The sequence below is a fragment of the Pezoporus occidentalis genome, unplaced genomic scaffold, assembly GCF_034315485.1.
Source record: "Pezoporus occidentalis ecotype Australia unplaced genomic scaffold, CSIRO_AGI_Poc_V1 ctg216, whole genome shotgun sequence".
Lineage (NCBI taxonomy): Eukaryota > Metazoa > Chordata > Aves > Psittaciformes > Psittacidae > Pezoporus > Pezoporus occidentalis.
This window is the reverse complement of record NW_026914029.1, coordinates 1,372,231-1,393,201: the sequence shown is the minus strand read 5'-3', so window position 1 is coordinate 1,393,201 and position 20,971 is coordinate 1,372,231. Positions and strand designations below refer to the sequence as shown.

Below are 20,971 nucleotides of genomic sequence, written 5' to 3'. Positions count from 1 at the left end.
ATCCATAAAGGAGAAGTCCGTGTTTCCAGACTGGAAACGCAACCCCTTTATATAGGCTGGGATGGAGATGCAATGGCCAAACTGCTCCCTTCAGCCCTTATTTGCTTTGGACCTTGAGTATACCCCACACGAGACATCTGGCACAGGGCTTCCAGGATACAGTTTGCTTTGGCACCGGCCAGCTGTTGGAGCTCACAGTGCTTCAATGGGATTTTAGGATTTGACCGCCCTCCCTCTCTGCTCTGAGGCTTCAAGTGGAGGTTTCCACATGTGCCTTTAATAGAGATGCACTAAGACACTTATTGCATGTTAAATAAACAGCCCTCAATGAAACAGAACACCCTCCCAGCGCGTTAACAAACACGCCATTCACTCGGGCAGCTGCGGAGCCTCAAACCCCACTGCAGTGCCAGCATCAGTCATTTGATGAAGATAATAATCGCCCTATTAATGCTCATTAATGACTAATGCGCTCCTGGGAGGATGGCTGATGATAAACCCTACAGCAGGCAGCAGGCAGGGAGGCAGAGGGGACAGGCTATGGCTCAAGGATGCTATTAGAGAAGCACAATCTGGGGTTTTGGGGGAGGATAAAGGTGAAGAGTGTCCAAAAAGGTAGCAGCTGCCTGAAAAGCAATGGGCAGGTGGGTAAATCCCAAGGATGAGAAACCCAAGCTTGTTTCTAAGCAGGTAAAGAGAGTAACTCCTGCCCACCATCCCCAGCTATAGAGCGAGCAAAGCAGCGAGGGATCTCTGCCCCAAGCACAAGGCCATGTGCATCATGCCAAGGACACCTTGGCCATGGGGAAGCCCAAGCAGCCTGCAAGCCGGGCACGATGCTCCGAGGCCATCCAGGAGCCAGGAAGGGGATGGAGGATGCCTGGGCCTTCCCTTGGAAAGCAAAGCTCTTTCCCCAGGAGAGCCTGGAGCGATGCAGCCTGCGCCTTGTGCAGCAGACACAGCTGCTCAGTCCCCATGGGCTAGTGCAGGAGCTGGGACCAAGCTCCATGGCTGACCTTCATGAGATGGACCAGATGTCCCAGCATGGGCTACAAAGGGGCTTAGCAGCAGCCCCAGGCCAAAGCTGTGTTGTAACACTTGGCTGCCTGTGCTGAGAGATTCCCTTGCCCCTCATTCCCAGATTGTGGATGATGATTATTCCCCAAAAAGAGTGGAAAATACAGAAAGCAAAAGTGGATTCCTTGCATCCACGTCATTTGCACCAGAAGAATCTCTTCCATACATGGTAAACCTCATTGACCTCATCTCAAAAGAGGCAGGGAGGAGCAAGTCATCACTCGCCGTGTACCGGTAGCAACACTGGTGTAGCTCAGGGATTCAACCCATTAGCACAGGCAGGCTCTCATTTGTTAGCCCATAAGCCTCTAATGGGCTGCAGCTTTTAGATAGCCATTGTTAAAGCATCCCTGCAATGTCCTATGTTAAAAGGGAAATGACCTCATGTTTCCTTTGAGACTCTTCACCTTCCTCCGGCCCCAAGCATTCCTCTTGCTGTGCTCCCTGCCATCCCCTTGCTGCATGGGACTCCGGCACAAGCTCTTTGAGAGCTGGGATCGCTTTCTAAAGCCATATTAACCAAACCCAGCTCAAACCCACCCAAACAGGCTCCTTGTTAACGTGCTCACCTCTCACTTCAGCTTCCTCTACCAGCACTGAAAGAAGAGAGGGGAGGAAAGGCACATTCAAGCCAGTTTGTGAAGACCTCCCTCCATGCTTTGGGTACAGACGTAAGAAAACAAGGATGAGAGGAAGGTTGAGTTTGGCCAATCCCTTAGAGGTGCCCCACGGGAGGCACTGTCTGTGCTGAGCCCCCGGAATACAGTGAACAGAGACCCCACATGGCTTGCAAACAACCCATAAGTCCTTTTCCTTGCACTCCCCATTCTTCAGGACCGGGAAGCACCAAAGACATCACAGCAGGTCCTTTGATGGTGTGATCTCAACAGGAGAGGAGCACAGAATCCTGCTCCAAACCTGAGGCTCTGGAGAAGACACTTGGCAAGAGCAGGAGGGGGGGGAGGCCAGTAACCATGACAACCACTCATTTCTTACTGTGAAGACAACAAAAAGGACTCCTGAAGGCACAAGTCCCCTGTCCTCCACCGGAATGGAACACAGGCTCCCCCTTAGTTCCGAGAACCCCTAAAGATCCATCCCTCCCCGTAGCACTCGCCCCCTTTCATCCCTGCACACTTCCCCATTGCTCCACTGACCTGTCAGCGTTTGGCTTAGGGCTCAAACAAAAGGACAAGCAACATGAAAACGAGCAATGTGGGTGCTAAGAGAGAGGTAAAGCTTAAGGAAATCCATCATTTCACGGCAGGGCTTCATCTGTTTAGAACAGCAGAATCGCTTCTGATGCGTGCAACTTAACCTCTCACTGTTATTCACCGTGCACATCAGGTAAGCAGCTCTCATCTCCAGTGGGCAACCACATGGCTGGTGGTTGGGAGCTGTGCACAGGGCATGAAATGAGGAATACAATTAACGTTAATCACATCACGGCATCACCCACAAGCTGTGGTGATGGAGCAAAGCAGCACCCTCACCCTCCCAGCCCACCCTCTTGTCCCTACCTTTCGCTGTCTTCACATCAACTGAGTCCTCCCTGCTCTTCCGTGCTGCCCTCTTTGCACCTTCATCTGGACACAAAACAGCGATGGGCTTACGAAGGCTTCAGTTCTTCAGCCATTCATTGGTCCCTGCCCCTGCTTTAGGGAGAGGAAAAGGCTTCTAGACCCTTGACCAGGGCAGGAAGGGCTCTAGAAGCCAGTTAAGCTCAAAACAGAGACTAAGGAGGAGGGGAAAACCCTGCTTCTGCAAGCTCCTCGCATCATAGCCTCAACCCAAGGCTCTTTCCAGATGACCCTTGCTTCCCCAAATGCCTCCTCTTCCATTCCCCAGCTCCCCACAGCCCAAGATAACTGGATAGAAATACAGCCACAGCTTTGTCCCACCACCCCGACTCAAACACCACCTCTATTTTAGCCTTATGCCATGCTATTCCCATTTCACCTTGGTTTTCTGGGAGTCAGGCTGCTTGCGTTCAGCTCCTGGCTCTGTGCAAGCTGCATTGCCCCCCGTGGGCGATGGGATGAGTGTTATACATGTTCTTTGGGGGGACGTTTGGGTGCCTGTGGACCAAGGCGGGCACGTTTCCTGGGTTAATTCAAGATGTAGGGCAGCTTCTGCCTCCCTTAAAGGCAGCAACCCAAACCCTGATGTTTTCCATCGCATCCTTGAGGATCTGCTTTTCCGGCCTGTGCAATCCATGTCAGCCCAAAGAGAAACTGCCCTGGAAAGGGAGCCAGGACTGTTTCACACGCCAGCACCGACAGCTCCTGTGTTGATGTTGAGGGAACAAATGTGCCTGGTGAAGCAGGGAGGTTAACATAACCCTGTCGCAAGCATGAAGGTTCAGGGAGTGAGTGCAGAGATGTGCACACGAGCACCTTATTTGGGAATGTGCTGCTTTAAACACGTGAAAGAGGATGGAAATCAAGCGCAGAAATTCAAAGCTGACATCAAATGAGGGCTGCAGAATGAGCTTTTCATTCCATGATATTAAAAGGACCTTTTCCTCCCAGGGAAATAGAAGGAAAAGGGGGTTAAAGCTGTCCTCTAAAAGGTGTTATAAAGTAGTTCTTAGGACGAGGCAAAAGTTGCTGGTGGATTGAGTTTTGAGTTGGGGAAGAGCAGCAGAACGGAGGGGAAGGAGATGCTTCTGGCTTGAGGACATGCTCTGGCTGATCCAGCTCAACCCCTTTCCTTCAGGAGTCAGTGCAGAGCACTGTGCTCAGGGCAGTGTTTAGGACAGGAGAGGCAGCAGGTTACCCCAGCACCGGGGTCTTGTAGGGGCACCTGTGAGGGTGCTGAGGTGCAGGGTGCCCAGAGAAGCTGTGGCTGCCCCATCCCTGGCAGTGTTCAAGGCCAGGTTGGACACAGGGGCTTGGAGCAAGCTGCTCCAGTGGAAGGTGTCCCTGCTTGTGGCACCCTTCTGATCCCATGAAGATGCTCCTCCAGGTGCTTTGCAACAGGGGGAGAAGGTGCTGTGGGAGCACAGGCTCTTAACACTGCCCACGAGCTGCCAGTGCTTGAGGAGAGGTAACGCATGGATGCCAAAAGGAAACCAAAAGGAAGCAGTCAGGGAACTGATTGCTGCACTGAGCAAGGGAGTGAATTCCCCTGGTTACCACAAGATGCTCCCCAAGCCTGACAGCATCCCTTGGAGCAGATGCGTTCCCGTTCTATTGCCTCAGCCCTCAGCCTGCGGGGGCAGACGCCAGCACCAGATACCAATGCTAACAAGCACCGAATGAGCATCGACAGTCAGAAACCGCCTTGGCTTTGGGTGCCTGCAGCTTCCCCATCCTCCGGGCCAAGCTGTGAGTGTTTGGCTGGTATTCTCCACATCAGAAAGTGCTTCGGGTCGTAAAAGCCAAACCACTGAGACCTGGATCCCTGAAAGCAATTGCTAGAAAGGAAGGAGGGGAGCCCTTGGAGCTGTGCTGCAGACCCAGACCGGTGCAAAGGGGCAGGTCTGAGCTCCTTCCATCAGTGAGAGCAAACTCTGCCTGCGCTGCTCCGAGCCCCTGCAGGTGTTAGTGAGGGAGGAAGGATTATAGACGCTCACACACACACACACACACGTCCACCCAGGCAGGTTCCTCTCACTCATTCCCCATGTGAGCAGCTGGAGGTGAAGAGCCTGCACAGCGATGGATGGAGGCTTCCTTCACCCATCAGCAGGCAGGTTTGCAGCACGTTCCCCTCCGCTGGGCTTCCCTGATCCCACCCAAAGGCTCTGTACAGACCCAAGACTCCTGGGCTGCATTCTGCCATCCCCTGCCTCCCCTCACCGCCGGCGGTAGAAATCAGTGCAGCTCATTACAACAGCTTGTAAAGAACGGCTGCTCCAGGGTCTCTTTTCCACTTCCCTCTCCCTTCTCCCCATCCCCGTGATCAGAGCAGGCTCCTTCTCTTTCTCCCCTCAGTAATCCCCAGCCACGCTCAGAAAGGACTCTTGCAATCAGACAATGGTGGCTTTAAGCAGCAAAACGTGCCCCGGAACGAGGGGACAACTGCGGCAGCCACCTGAGGGATGCGGGGCCCCGCCAGGACAGGGATGGGATGCTTGGGAAAGCTGGGAGTGAAGAAAGGCCACTTGAAACGATGCCAATGAATCCCTCAAAGGGTGATGGAAGGGGCCCTGCAGCGCTGCAGGTATCTTCCCTGCTCGGTCAAAGCTCTGCTTCCCAACCCGAGCTCTCGCCCTCCTCAGGGGCCCCCCTCTCTACCCCCGCTCTCCATCCTCCTTCCTGAACGAGCTCCAAGGTTGATTTCCTGCGTGCTTGAATAGGACCAGCTTGACACAGCCTGCCTTGGGATGAAATCACCAACTTGGCTTGCCTTCCGTCTGCAAAACAAATCCTTCTGCGGGGCTTTCATCTAGCGAAAGGACAAGGGCTCCGAAACGCAGGCCGGCCTCTGCCAAGTCCCCTGGGTGCTGCTGCCTGGGGGAAGCTCGTGTTTGCTGCAAAGCTCAGCTTTAACAAAGGTGACCTAGCTGAGCTTTCCCACTAGAAATAACCCGTGAGCCTCCTGCTGTTTGCCCCCCTCGTCACTCAAAAGAAGGAAACATAGAATCATAGAATGCCAGAGCGGTTTGGGTTGGAAAGGACCTTAAGCTCATCCAGTTCCAACCCCCCTGCCATGGGCAGGGACACCTCACACTAAACCATGGCACCCAAGGCTGTGTCCAACCTGGTCTTGCAAAGGAAGCAGAAGCACAGTGAGTGAGATAGGGAGGGAGGGAGGGAGGATTAGCTGTTTCCAGAGAGGAACGGGAAATCTCACACACAGCATGAGCAAAGGCCAGGGCAAGCTTGGAGAAAGGGAAACTCAAAGGGAAACTTCTCCTATGACCCAATCTTCCAAGGTATTTAGGTCAGGATGGGAATAATGTCTCCTGGGGTATCTGCCTTTCCTATTGCTCTGCAGACCATGGTGATGATGATGATGATAACCCATGGGGAGCCGAGAGCTCTGCACACGTGGTATGCAAGCTCTAGCGTGCAAGGGCACAGTGGTACCCCATGCGCTGGGGGCCACACTGGGGTTGCTGCACTGGTTGTGGGACATGGGTGCTTCTGTGATAGCCCTCAAACTCGACAAGCAGCTTTAGCGAGGGCTGGTGGGTAGGATTTGTGCCCTAAATGAGTGAGAGGCCCAAATTGTAACGTACCTCTTCTTGTTGGTTTGCCTCTACACCTTGAAACCAGCCCAAGACCTGCCTCGGCCCTTCTCCATCCCCTCTGATTTCCTCTCCCAGTCAAGACCACACAGTTTCTGTGCTCACAGGGAAAGGAGGGACATAGGCAGTGTCACTTCCCTCTCCCCAGCAAAGTGCTGGGGCAGAGAAGCACAACTGGAGCTGTGGGCTCAGTGACAAGAGTACCTGAGGGTTCCTGTTTCTCCAGGGCTATTCCTGCACCCCAAAACAAGGCATGGCAACCATATCAGCTTGTGAAGGGGTTTGCTGGGCACACACGAGCAGGAGCCTGCCCTGGCTCTTGCTAACACTCCTCCTTGCTGCAGAGCTGGGGTCTGAAGGCCACCATATGGTTATCATTGGTACAGGAGGAGCATGCGGGCCAGGACATGTGGAACTCACATTTTCCTCTGGACCACACTCAGCCTCCACTTGTTTATTGAGGGGGAGGGACTGGAAAAACCATTGACTCACCGTCAGGAACAAAACACTGCGAATCAGGGCTTGGAAAGGGCTCTTTCCAAGACAGCTCTTCTGCTGGGGCAGGGGGAAGGGGACAAGCACCGAGTGGGGTAGCTTGCGGGCTCCATGCTGCTTTCCCTTGGTGCATAGAAGTGGGGATACCGAAGGGATGGCTCTTTGCAGCATTGCTCTAGCCTGGACCTGCCTGAACCCATAAAGCCAAATAAAGAGCCAGGGTACCTCCATTGCTCAAGTCAGGTCTGGTTTAGGCATTGCTGCAGTGATGTCTCCATCAGAAAGGAACCCCGTATCTCAAGCTACCCGCCCGCCAGCTAGGGTATAATGATCCAGACAAGACCAAGCTGCACTCTGCAATGGCCCCCAGGGTGCTAAGAGGCAGCGTGCTGGGAGAGGAAGGGGTTAAAGGCCTAATGCTGAACTTGAGGTACAACACAGAGCTGTGCTGAACCTTTCTTAGCTGCTTTGCAAGTGCCGTTCTGCAGCTTTGAGCCCCAGCTTTCCTATATGAATGCACGTGGAGTTCTAAGCTGATGAAGGAGAAAACACGGGTCTGCGTGAACCAAAGACATCAAACGGCTGTGGACAAACGGGCCTCACGTTTGGGCAGTGCCACCCTCTGCTCCACGGCGGAGCTGAGCAGTCTCTGGTTCCACGAGGCTGCCTTGAGATGCCTTCATCTCCTTACAAAGCTCCTGCAGATCTCAGGAGCTCTGCTGGGTCTAAGGTTTGAGCCAAGCTGAAGCCTGGGTTCTGCTGCATCCAGCTCCATTTGCCACGACAGCCTGTGCCAAGCTCGCCTGAGCATGGGAATGCTTTCCAGCTCTCATTCTCAGCTCTGCTCTCTTGCCTCTTCCCGTTCTTCCTGCCTTGTTCTGCTGCTGGAAAACACACGGACAAGGAGATTAGCCAGAGCTCAAAGGTCTTTCAAGTGTATTCCAAAAAGCACGAAACCTCTGTCTCTATTCCTTATGGAGTCACCCAAAGTCAGTTCTTCCCCCCCCACCCCACACACTCCCCCGGACATCTGAGAACAGTGAGTGCCTCACATAACTGATGGGGGTTCCTGTCCTCAAATCTAACAAACAGTGAGAGGACTGAACATCTGGAAGGAGCAGATGCTCCTCAGATCCCTGCATGGTGTGTGCTCCATGCCACCCAGGGCTGCCTACCCACCAGGAAAGGGAATATGGGCTCCTTGGCAGCGTGGAGCCCCATCAGCCGTGAGTCAGGGAGCTGTAGGTGTGCAAGTTGGTGTCTCAGCAGCACTGCTCACCTGAATCATCTCCAAACACACAGGCGGGATAGGGAGGCATTCACAGCATACGTGGCTGCAGCCCAAACCGCTGCTGGAGCAGGAGCCCCTTGTCTCCTGTTGCAGAGCAAGAGCAGACAGGAGCCAAATATGAGTGTCCTTTACCCACCGAGTGCTCCGCTCGGGTATCCCACCTCCTCTGCCTGGCATGCCAAGGAAGCAGGAGCTGCTCGCTTTCATTGAGCAGCAGCACAGCCCCACCGAGGCAAGGCTTGAAGGGGAAGGAGGGCACTTTGAAGACACAACCCAGCCCTTTAGCAGTCTCCCCTCCTGGAGATGGGCAAGGGAGATGGTGCCTGCCAGGTGAGAAAGGGGAGGGATGCTCTGATAAGCATCCCACCTACGGGCACTGGGAAGCAGATGCAACTCCATTGTGGACTCGGCTCAGCTTGTGGGATGTTCATAGCTTGCATCCACAAGGTCTTAATCTCGCTCAGGCACCGGGGCTGCCAAGCAGCAGCGTTGGGAGTTAGAGAGGAATAATCCCAGCCTGAGCTTCTTGTGGCATCCTGAACCGCCTGCACTGTCAGCCAGCAGAAACCCGAGCTGGGATGCTTTCCTTTGCACTGCATTGAACTGGCAGCCCTGGAGCAACAGGCTGAGGTCTGGCCCTGATCAGAGACGGGCAGCAAGGACGTCACCCTGCTCTGCCAACGTGCTGCAAGAGCTTGTCGCGCTGCTCCTCTTCCCCAGCACTCCGCTCTCTGCTTGCTGCCCCTCGAACCACACAGCCTCAGGCTTGTGTAGCTTACCCATAGGGCCAAACCCAGGGTGAGTTTTACCCCGTGTGACTGGCTAAAAGGGTGCCCTTAAAGGGGGAAGCAGGCTCCAGCAGACCCCCTGCTGATGCTTATCGCGGCCAGGGGCAGATCTTCTTGCCCTGGCCTCGTGCCATGAGAGCAGCGTGTCTGGAGAGGGTTTCACCCTCCTGACAGTGCTACCCAGGGTTTCGCATCCAGTCTTCTGCTGCGTTTGATCAGCCTGCAGCAGCTGTTTTCCACTCCCACAACAAAGATCTATAAGCTCATGTGGCCGGGAATGGTGTCTGAGGAGCCACGTGGCTGGACCTGAACCCACGCTGGAGAGAGAGAATAAAACCAAGGGACCCTCACACACAGTACACTGTGAATCCGTGCTGGAGGCCATAGGATCCTGCAGGCTGGTTTATGTATGGCTGTGTGTGTGCCGGATGTGCAGACAAATCTGTGTAACCCCTCGAATTACAGAGCACTTTGGGTTGAAGGGACCTTAAAGCTCATGCAGCTCCAACCCCTTGCCATGGGCAAGGCCACCTTCCGCTCGAGCAGCTTGCTCCAAGCCTCATCCAACTTGAGCACTACCAGGAAGAGGGCATCTTGCACCAGTGCCTCACCATGAGTGTTCCACATGGAGAACGTGAGAGTAACCACTCAATGGCACCAGCATGAGCTCACGTACGGGCACATTCCACAAGGGAAGGTGGGTTTTAGCACAAGCACGTACAACACTTGAGCATGGGAACACCAGAGCACAGGTAAGAAAGCAGCAGGAAGTCCCAATACGCCCTGTGCCCGAGGAACACAGAAACACACTGGCTTTGTGATTGTACTCAGCCAAGAGGTTCTAGTCGTGGGCTCTCCTGCCCCACGGCCAATACAGATAAGGAGAGCAAAAGGCTGAAAGAGAAGGGAGGGGAAACTGCTTACATACATTAAGAAAAAAAAAAAGGCATTATTCAAAGACTATAAAAGGCAAAAGTTTGGATGAAGGAGAAGAGAGAGGGCTGCCAAGTGCTCCGAACAAATGGAAGAGGAGCAGGCTGCTGCCAGCCCTTGGCACGTGTGCTTCGCTTGCATAAATCACTCACTGCAGACCTATGGTAGTTCCTGCTGACAAGCTGTCCTGCTCCTTGGCTGGGGGAATGGGGCATGTGCGTTACATGTACTTACAGCATAGTAAACTGTTATTAAAAGGGGAGGTGGGGGGAGAAAACCCCCTGGGTTTGCACTCGTGCGCATCGGAGTTTGGGGCCACGGAAAACGCCAGGCTAAGGTCCCTATGGAAGCACTTGACCTCTTTAAGGGGGTAGGCAGAAAGAAACCATCTCCAAGAGAGCACGGAGCAGGCTAAAGCCACAGAAACGTTGGGTGCATCCCCAAGGATGTGGTTCCCCCACGGACACCCGGGAAGGTCGCAGCCTGGTCCAGGAGAAGGGGAAAGCACCTCGAGGCAGGCTGAGATCACAGCTGGGATCGTTGCTACCTCAAACCCACATGCATAGGGTGGATGCGGAGCAGAGGGGCTGCCTAAGCTCAGTTAGCAGCCCTGAAGGGAGAAGGCTGTTTCCAGAGGGAAAAGGGGGGACATGTGCTTTGTCTGCAGGCTGCACGGAGCACTGGTAAGAATGGGCTCCAGACAGCGAAAGATAGGAAGGATGGATGTTCAGCTTAAGGGAGGAAAGGAGAATGCAAAGCCAATAAAGGATTTAGAGAGACATTATAGGAAGAGAAGGCATAATTGAGGCGAACCTGACCAGACTAGTTCTGTCTGTATTGACTTTGCCTCTCCACGTTACAGACCATCCATCCTGCTTTATCACTCAGCGAGCATGCACACAGGACATCCATACAGGCACGCACCGGTCTGGGTTGCTCCACCACACCACCGACTCCATCCAGAACCCATCAGCCTCCCCAAAGCAGCTGTCTGGCTGCCTAGTCTATCCCACACTGACAGTAATCCTGCTCCATGCCAGTCCATGCAGTGGTTGGTAGGAAGCATGCTTGCCAGGACGTTCAAACCTATAGGACTAAAAAGTGAAACCCAACGAAGAGAGGAATTCTTATGGTGCTGTTTGTTGCAGTGCTTCCAAACCCAGCTCTGGTTGGAACACAGATGGATCGTGCTGATCCACAACCCACAGAGCAGCCTGGTTGGAAAAGACTGACTTTGTCTGGATGTCTTTTACTGTATTGCTCAGTTTATGGGCTGTAACCCCACACCTCTGCTGTAACCTGTTCTGATCAGTCCCCAGGGCTGGTTTGTCCTCAAGAGCCTGGTTATGCCACTCTCTGAGTGTTACTGCTTACTTGTCCTGGCTACACTGGGAGGAAAATGCTTATGGGATGAAAGCAGACCTATTTAGACAAGTAACAAACCCCAACAACTGCTGCAGACTACATCACACCCCAGCTTGAGAACTCACTTGAGCGTGCAAGCAGATGGAATTCCAGTAATAATCCTACCGCTAATTCCCAGGGAGTACAAGTTCCTCAGGACATGGGCTGTGGATTCAATGGAAAAAACCCAAGAAAACGAGAGGTTTGTGTGCATTTGCAAAGTAAGGCTGGAGCCAAAGCAAGCACTCAGGGTTTCCAAATCACAGCTCCCGGCCCCAGCTGATGGACTCGCTGCCTTGCTAGTGGGACTTACGCGACCAGCACAGAGGATGCTTTGAAATGGCTTCTGCTGCTGAGGTCCTGGGGGTGGATCACGGGGAGAAGAAGGTCAGGCTTGTGCAAGGCTTGTATGTTAAAGTAGGTCACTGATCCAACCCATCCATTTAGGGTTATATGCCTGACTGATGACTTCAGCACCTAACTGTCTTGACACCACCAGCGAGGAAGCACCGCTGCCAAGATATTAATGGATCTAGGGCAAACCTCAGCCCCGAGCAGGAAGCCACTGTAACACCCAGGCACCTCAACCACCTTCCAACCAACGCTGACCCAGGATCCCAAGCTCACAGAAGCAACCCGAACCCTTGGCAAGCACGTCTGCAACAAGTGACGTCTCTGCAGTCGCACACGAGCCTGCATCCAATGCGTTCGCCGTGGCACTGAGGATCCCTGCTTGTCCTTAAGAGATGGGGACAGCGAGGTGCTCACCCAAATGATGTGCAACGGGGAACTGTCCCTGGACACCAGCACAAAAACCACAGCTCTTACTTTTGGACCAGCACCAGCATCTAGCCAAGCCCAATTGAACCTCAAGACCCGGTATGAACACCTCAGCTGTTAAGGATGTGGTTCTCCCCGGTGGCTTCCTTTGGTCTTCTTTAAAAGGTGTGGCTGTGAGCGAGTCATGAGCACGGGGATTAAAGGCAGGGGTGTTAAGAGGTTAATTGGGTTCTGTTTGGAGAGGGATTTAGGCTGGCGGAGGTCTTTTCACTCAGCAGCACAGAGTGCAACGTGTCACTTGTAATTGAGCTAATGAAACACCTCTGGGGATAGAAAACCACCAGCTAAATTCAGACCTGGCTGAGAGAGCCGAAGCTCATGGACCACAAGGGTTATGCAGAGATGGAAGTGCTCTGTTTAGGGGCAGTGGGCTGCAAAGGGAACAGCAGAAGTGGTCTGGCTTTGCAAAGTCTGCTTTTCCCCGCTCGAGGCTGTTGGATCTGGGGGTAATCCAGCAGATTTAGTTATGGGCGCTCTTCCAGCATGGGACTATCTGAACTCTGTCAATATACTAATGCAATTTACCCAGGCCAGCCTCTGACAGTGATACTACAGCTGTTTTCTACAAAGAGAATAGGGAGGGCAAGTAGTTAGCTCTGTAGTTATGGCAAGGGAACTACACACGGCTTAGTTGAGCCAGGGCTGCAAATACCCACCCTTCTCAATGCACTTTTGGGATGGGCTCTCATCAACCAGCCCTGATCCTTTCAGCTTTCACAAGGGGAAGGGAAGGTTTGTTTTCCAGTCTTCAAAGCCCTGACAAACCCCCTCTGCCCCAGAGCCAAACCAGCAAACACGACTTGAAGGCAAGCAAGGGAGGGCTAAGCCAGAGTCCTGCAGGGACTTGCATCCTCTCCATGAAAACTGGGGATGATCTGACATTACCTTGTCTTCCAAGTCAGGAAGAGAATCCTTAACAGCAGGAAAACCAGGGAGACATCTTCAGGAGGCAACTTCAGAAGGATTTTGTCCAAAGCCTCTTCCTGCTGAGGTTTGATCCCTCCTTCTCTGGCTTTAGGAAAGGAGACATCAGTAGCTGCCTGGTCTACTAGCAGGGACCTAGGAATGCATTGAAACAGCTGATGAGAGGAAAACGTGCCCTGATAAGCAAGTCCATTCTGTGCTGTTAGATTGCCTCCCCTAACATCCAGCTCAGAGTCTCTTGACAGCAAACAAAAGAGAGGCTTTCTCAGACCATGGGTCCTGCAAACCCACTCTGGGGCAGGCTTTCCTGCATCGTCACTACCTCTAAAGACAGAACCAGATCGTGCCCTGATCCAGTGCAGCTGACCCAGGGGATTTAGACAGGGGAAAAGGCACCATTGCCACCAGAGTTTGGCTGCTGGTTTGCCTCTCCCAAAGCTGCATCGCTCCTATAGCACAAAGAGGGGCAAAACTGCTCAAGACAGAGAGAAAAAAGGATCCCCTCTTTGGAGCTGCTTTATTGCAATGGCTCTTTTGATGAAGGCAATCTGTCCTGCATTATAAACTACATCATTTTCAAGGAGCCAAGAGCTTGCGAGCTCACATTAAGGGCTATTAATCGTCCTGCTTATCACGTTGTGCTGTTTGACCTCACCTACTGCTTTCTCCCCACTCCTGCTGCAAAGCATCCATCACTTTTTAAAGGGTTACAGAAAGCTACAGGGGAAGGCTCTGGTTTGTGTTAGCTTGATTGCGCTGGACTTTAACAAAGCACCCATCACAGCTGCTGAGCCACACCATAGATCAAGCTCCTCTAATTCTTTTCATGTCTCCAGAGGGGAAGGCTAAGCAAAACATCACATTTCACCTCCCAGGGCTTTGTTTTGGGCTCCAGAGATGGCAAAGGCCATGTGAGCTTCCCCTTTTTCCTTGCCCCTTTAGAACCCACAGCAACAGGAGGAAAGGCAAGCAGGGATGGCGAGGTAGCTCCTCCGCTCGTGTCACCTAAGGCACATCAAGGGGAATCTGCCACGCTGAGTTACGGGCTCGGGGAAGATGAGTGTAAACCAGTGGCCTTTGGGAACTCACCAGCTAAGAGAGGCAGCTTCCAGCTCAGCTTGTTACCCTCAACAGCAAGGCAAACCCGTCAGGGAACCCACACAAAAGCTCCTTGCAGGAGAGCACGCATGTTTGAAGCCCACGTGTGCTGCATTCTGCAGGTTTCAGTTGGCCCTTTGCTCTCTGCTGCATGCAAGAGAGCGAATTCCCTGCATGACTCCCAGCAGCACACGTCAGTGTAGGAGCCTCCAAAATCCGCTTCCTGCTCTCCCACTGGAAGCAAATTCGCTTGAGGCTCCTCTGCCTCCTACTACGCAGGGGAGAAAAGGTGAGGAGGAGCAAACAATGGGTTTAACTCGTATCTCCCATCTCTTCCTGGATGTGTTACCCCTGAGTCACTGGGAGAAACGCAGGAGAAACAGGAAAGGCCTGGGATTTGTTTGATAAGAGGTCAACCCTGGCGTTGCCCCATCCCTGGCAGTGTTGAAGGCCAGGTTGGATGGGGCTAGCATCCTGCTCTAGTGGAAGGTGTCCCTACCTGCGGCAGGGATGCTTCCTTCCCTGAATCCCAGCAGGGTTCCCTCTGAGGAAGGGGAACCTCTGCTGTCTCTGAGACACCAGATGCTGCCTGTGCAATGTGCAGCAGTCCCACTCCACAACATCCAAACGCCTTCCAGATGGTGAGTGGAGGAACTAAGGCGCCTGCACACACGGGGACGTGGGCCTTGGGCTCCGAGGGCGGAACCAGTGACACTGGAATCCCAATTCCCAGTGATTCACTGGGTTAAACTGGCTCTGAAAAAGAAGAGGTTTCAAGGAAAACGAGAACCCTGCATTACCTCACCGGGAGGTAAAAACAAGAAGGGAAAAGGCCCATAGAAGAGAAACGAAATCCTGCCCCGAACACTCACTCTGTTCTTGTGCAGCCTGACCTGAGCATGTTTTAGCTCTTGAGAACAGAACAAGCCAACCCAAAGCCAGTCCTCGGTGTCTGGCTCTTTCTCTGCCTGTATTAACTTCAGCTCAATCAAGGGGGCAGTTGCATAACTGTTGTTTGCAACTGCCGTCACGTCAGCCCTGAAACCGATCCCTGCAACACTGAGGTTACACAAAAGGGGTTTGTTGTTCTTCTCGGTTAGATTTGGGAAGATGAAGCCCTACCCTGAAGAGCTGTTTTGCTTTTCGGAGCTCTGTTGCCTATTAGTCCTGGGCTTGGGTGCCTTTGCTCTCCAGTTCTGTTTTAGGCAGCGCGAGGCTCTGTGCACAACCGGTTCTGTGCACCCCACTAACACACAGGCTATAAAGCACCCCGTGCTGAGGCACAGACGTAAACGTCACCGAGTGGCTGAGCTCTTGAGGAGCCATTTAAGCACATTTTTGGAAAGGCAGTCTATTGAAATGCTTTAATGGCCTGGGATTGTAATTGATGTGGCTCTTTGGATGCCAGTGGACTGTAAGCCCTCAGTGATGCAGCACCAAACCCTGAGGGACCATTTCTCCTTGTGCCTGCATCAGATGTCTTCTTCACTTGTACACACGCAAAAGGGATCCTGGAAGTGAGAGTCACCTCCTCCACACATCACAGTTTCCTTGCTCCTCTCACTTTTGGTTATTCCCCTCTGACTCAGAGGTGTACTCACCTGGGAGATGTCTTCCCTGCCTCCAAAGGGTTCAGGTGCTCCATTTCCAATTCCTATTCCCAATGCCTTCTAGTCCCTAAAAGGGGCATTCACCATATAAAAGACAGTCATGCTGGATACCAAAAGACATCCCCAGTAGGGAAGCAGCAAGGAAAGAGTTGGTCTATTGATGTTTTTGGATGGTTGCTATCCCAAATTCCTTTGGAATGAGCACACAGATAGCGTGCGTGCGGGCACGTGCGTGTCCAGGCGAACAAGCAGTACTGTGTGAGAATAATCACTTACCTTCCAAATGATGCATTACAAAGGCAAGGCCTGAGCCTTTAGGTTTATGCAGGCATACGAAAACTGGGAATGCAGTTTAGCCAGAAGCAGTGGATGTATTCTCAAAGAGAATCCCACATAAATCTCAGCGGTTGTATTGGAGGGGGGGGTGTCTCAGAGCCAGTTTCGGTGGTGCGGCCACTTGAACAAACATACAGTTGGGTACCTCTCTTATGTGATGGAAGAGTTCAAACTTCAACAATCAGAGGTAAAGCTTCAAGAGAGATACACAAAGAGATGGCCCTTGAGTTGCTCTCGTCTCTAGCAGGAGTCCTTGTGACTGAGCCAGAGGCAACTCAGCATCAAAGGCAGTGAACTGAAGCCTTTGGAGTGGTTTTCAAACGCATGGATTTCACTCTGGGTGGTTGTGGCCTCTTTCTAATGGACCTGTGACTAAGAACATCAGGGCTATGAGCAGGAAGTGTGAACCTGCCCCAAGAGTGCGTGCCTCCTCTGAAAACACAGTGGTACCAGACCCCCAAACTGAGGATGAGCGAAGGCTCACGTCTCTGAGCTGTAACCAAGGCTCTACCACGCACACGCTTACCCTGCTCTGCTCGCTCATGGTCTCACTGCGACCTCTGCTCTAAGATGATGACAGAGTTCGGCTCAGTACTCTGGAGATGCAGCATGCACAAGCAGCTTGTGAAAAGCCCTTTAGACGTAATCCAAGCCAGGTTGCTCTTAGCAGCTTCATTTTCACCAGGAAGCCCTGGGAGAACTCTGTTCCCTGCTCTAATACAGTCTCGGTAGCTACGAGTTCGATCTCATCCCAGCCTCTGTGCAAAAGAAATAGTACTTCATTCCTGCCAGGAATGAAATGCTTCAATGCTATAAGGAAGCCACAGAAAAACCTCCACTTGCTTTGTTAAGGATGTCTGAAAGATGTTTCATACTAAACTTAAACCATATGGTTGTGCTTTGGAGAAACCCCCTCGAGTCAGAAGCCTGAAGCTCGAGCTCCATCAAAGGTATGAGTCTCAGTGGTGATGATAGTGTATGCTCATATACAGTCACACAGCTTCACATTTGGAATGCTCTGCTAAGCATCACTGCGTGCTCCTAACAGGCTCTGCCTGTCTTCAAAGCAGCAAAATCCTTGCTTTTGCAGACCAAAAGGCTTAAAGCTTTTCCATCTCAACCTTCATTCTCTCCAAAGCCTTCGCCAAATACACTCCCTCTTTCAGCCACGCTGTTGATAAAATACTCGTCCCTGCACAAGCTCCTCAGGAAAGTAACTTGGAATTTACCACCTTAACCTGCCCCATTCCCAATCCAAGGTTAATTGTGACCACTTACTCTGCACCACGCAACGCTTTTCCCTTTTCATTTTCATTCCTGTGTCAGATTAAGGCAGAAGGAAGATGTTCTTTCCTGTGAGGCTGCTGAGGCACTGGAACAGGCTGCCCAAAGCAGCAGTGAATGCCCCATCCCTTGCCCAGTGAATGCCTTGGGTGACATGGTCTTAGTGCGAGGTGCCCATGGCAGGGGGTTGGAACTGGATCATCCTTTCCAAGCCAAACCATTCTATGATTCTATGGTTCTATTACTGGAGTGTATCCCTCACGCCAGCCTGCTGGTTACCCATCTAAGCCACTGGGCAGAGTTACCAGCATTTCAGCCAAGCATTACCAACCTCTCATTTTCCTACCTGTGCCCCAGCTATGTGTTGATCCCGACAGCATTCCAGCTCAGACACACAGGTGGATGTGGAGAAGGCAAATCAACTGCAAGGGTCACCAGAAACACCAGAGGTGTGGTTTAAATCCCAGGATCTAGGGTGTTTTGTGCCTATTCTGAAGCTCACAGCTGCAATCGCGATGACTCTCTACTGTCCTTATTAACCATCCTCTGCTCTGACTAATGTGATCTGGCTCATTCTCAGCTGGCTTTCCATCGCTAAAAGATGGCTGTTGCCTAAAAGAGAACATTAACAAAAGGAAATGTGATATGCCATGGAAAATTAAACAGAAATGTGGACTTTATTCTTAATACTCCTTACTCACATCACTTCTCCAACCGTTTAACGCTTCTCTTGGTTTAAGCCACCTTCCTCCCCAACGACAGCTTCAGCACCGGCGAGTCCTCCTCATCCTCCTCCCTTCTGAGACCAACTACAAGCAAAAGCTGCAAGAGAACGCAGCTCTAGGACCCGAGCTGCACCCTCTCACCCAAGGCCAAAGCTGGCCCTTCGGGCTTCGAGCCAACCTCCGGAGTCAAATAACGACACAAAGCAAAGATATACTCCATAAAACATTAATATTTTAATGAAAAATCTTAGCTTCATGTTTCTATCCAAAGACACTCAAAACTAGTTTTTCTCCCCCCTTAATTTTGACCTATAATGGGACCAGTTTGGCTTTTTTTTTTTGTATTTTAAACCTTTTTTTTTTTAAAGATTAAACAACCAGGCTAGCAAAAAGGTACCCAATACATACTTTTCTTATATCAAACAAGCTAGTATTTCAATACAATGTAACTATACAGAATATATACATGACACAGATGATCACAAAGCAAACACTACAGGCTCAGAACAGATTGGAAAACCCATGATATTCACATTGGTTACAAGAACTCTAAAAATGATTGTAACGTTGAAACGGCACTTGGTTTACAAAAGAAGTCACAAAAATAGATAGAGCCACCAAGAACTATGGTTCCTGAAAAATACTAATAGCCAGAGAGGAGTCTATAAAATGTGAAGTGTATTTAAACATCGTATACATTAAAAAACAAAACCAAACCCAAAAAAAAAGCCCCCAACTCGGGGAAGTCAATAAACATGCCAAGTAATCTAGCTGTGGCCAGCATCAACAAGAGAAGCTGTACTGGGGATGAGATGACAACGGGATATACGGCTGGTGACTGGAGACTGGCACAAGTTAAAGGGGGTTCCACTGGTACTAAAATGCACAAAGAAGCCCAACAATAACTTAATTCACATTTGTTTTTTTCCCTCTTTTTCCCTCTTAGGGGTTTCACCATAGGGCAGCACCTTAAAGTGAAGGCACTGCGGGAACAGGGCGAAGAAGCTGTCCAAGGACTTGCTGTAGCCAGGGCTATAGGTCAGGATATCAAAAGCATGCATCAGCTAAAGGAATGGTGAAACAACATCACTCCTCTGGGGACTTCAACAACCCTCAGGAAGACTGTAGGTTAACAGTTGCCACACAGCACCAGGAGCTCAGTTTTGTTGTTAGTGCAACCAGGGTTGTAGTTGAGACCTGTGGGACACTGAATTACTGTGACAGCACACGTTGAGTTAACAAAAACCCAGAGCAGTAGCACTGTTGCATTAAAGTAATTCACATTTGGTTCTTTTATGGTACATTTCCTCCAATACTTGGAACTGACTCCATTTCTTAAGGACCTCTGATGGGGTTGAGGTTCTGTCCGGCCTTGAACCCACTTATCTGCCATCGAGATGCTATGGAATTTATTATGTCCATAACTGGAGATGAGAACCCTCCAAAACTGGGTTTCACCTCGGAAGCAAAACTCCAACTTAATGGATCTGAATGAACATTAGCTATTTTCCCATATTCTGATGGTGTGGAAGTTGCAATGGACGCAGGAACAACGGGCGCTCCTACAGCCCCAGTTTCTCCATCCCTGCAGGGTGCACAAAGCTCCCCTTCTATTTGCATATAAAATGCTTCCTGGTTCCTCTCAGGGAGAGACCAGTAATAGTCTCAGTGCTCTTACGTCCTGGGGCTGGAGGGGAAAGCCAGCAACCAAGAAACGACTGAAGCCCTCATATAAAAACTTGAAACCATAGCTTAAAAACAGTAACATTTTATCCCAGAAGGGACATATAGGGATCATAGTCTTACAAAATATATTTGACTGCATTGGCAGCTATTACTTCTTTTAAAAAGCCTAAATTCACACCTTTTAGACTCAAGATACATGTGAACCCAGAACCATTTCCCATAACTTAACTGATCTCTCACTATGAGAGACTTGACCATAGTATCTGCGAGCCTGACAACCGAACTCAAACTCCAACACACGTCTTGTTTAATGCAGTGACAAAAGCAGTTCTGGCCACGAGCTTCAGTGGCTACAAGTGTAGGTGTCCCTATGGATTTCCAGTCTCTGCATGGAAAACCAAACCAAACCCTCACGACTCAGCCAAACCTCTCGCACAGTTAAAACGTTGCTTCTTTTTCTTCCACTCTTTGTGGGGAAATAAAAAGCTTCTGAGTTTTCCCCCCTCTCCCAAAACACCACATTAAATCAGGAACAAAGCCTATCCCTTCCTTTCCCGTTGTTCCCATCAGGTGTACTGCTCTACATGATACACAAGGAGTAAAGACCCTGCACAGACTCCGAGGATCCGGGTCCCTGGCATAGGGCAGAACCTTGCTAGTTCTGTGGTTAGTGAAGGCACTCTGCTTGCAAAAGGAACAGGGGAGGAAAGGGTTTGCTACCGAGTGCAAAGACTGGTGCCACGTGGGAGAAGGACAGAAATCACACTGTGGATGGATCTGGAGACCACTCAATGACAAAGAAACAGCTGCAGCAGGTCGCACGTGGAGCTGTTTGGAACTAAACCACTTGTAACTTAAAAGATGAAGGGATTGGAGGGATGGAGGCTGAGTGATCTGGTTTGTCTGTCTTAGCAATGTTCAAAACCAGTGGATGGGAAGGGACAAAGATGGAGCCAGGCCTTTCTCAGTGGGAGCAGACTGCGATACAAGCAATGCCACCCAAAGGTACTGACCCCTTTTGAGGGTGGCCAGACACAGGAACAGGCTCCCCAGAGAAGCTGGGGAGAGTCCACCTGGGCTGGTATTTATCTGCCTGGACTGAGCAACCTCTTGTGCTGACTCTTTTTGGAGTGCAGGGATTGAAGATCACCTCCAAGTCCCTTCCAGTTCAACTCTTGTGGCATTCTGGGATCCCTGTCAAGCAGCAATATAAATGCATATCAAATAATGGTTGGGTTGTTTGTTGGGTTTTTTTTTGGAGGGGGAAGAAAAAAGGGGAAAAA

The 20,971-nt window shown here is 51.2% G+C and overlaps 1 long non-coding RNA gene across 1 annotated transcript; it reads right to left on the bottom strand.

The window, feature by feature from the left end:
• Positions 1-15,588: 15,588 nt before the first annotated feature.
• Positions 15,589-20,440, bottom strand: LOC134164333 (uncharacterized). Its single transcript, XR_009965107.1, has 3 exons — positions 17,624-20,440; positions 16,520-16,751; positions 15,589-15,724 (listed from the first exon to the last, which is right to left on the bottom strand). It is a non-coding gene; the product is annotated as an uncharacterized LOC134164333 (long non-coding RNA).
• Between the last annotated feature and the right edge of the window lie 531 nt (positions 20,441-20,971).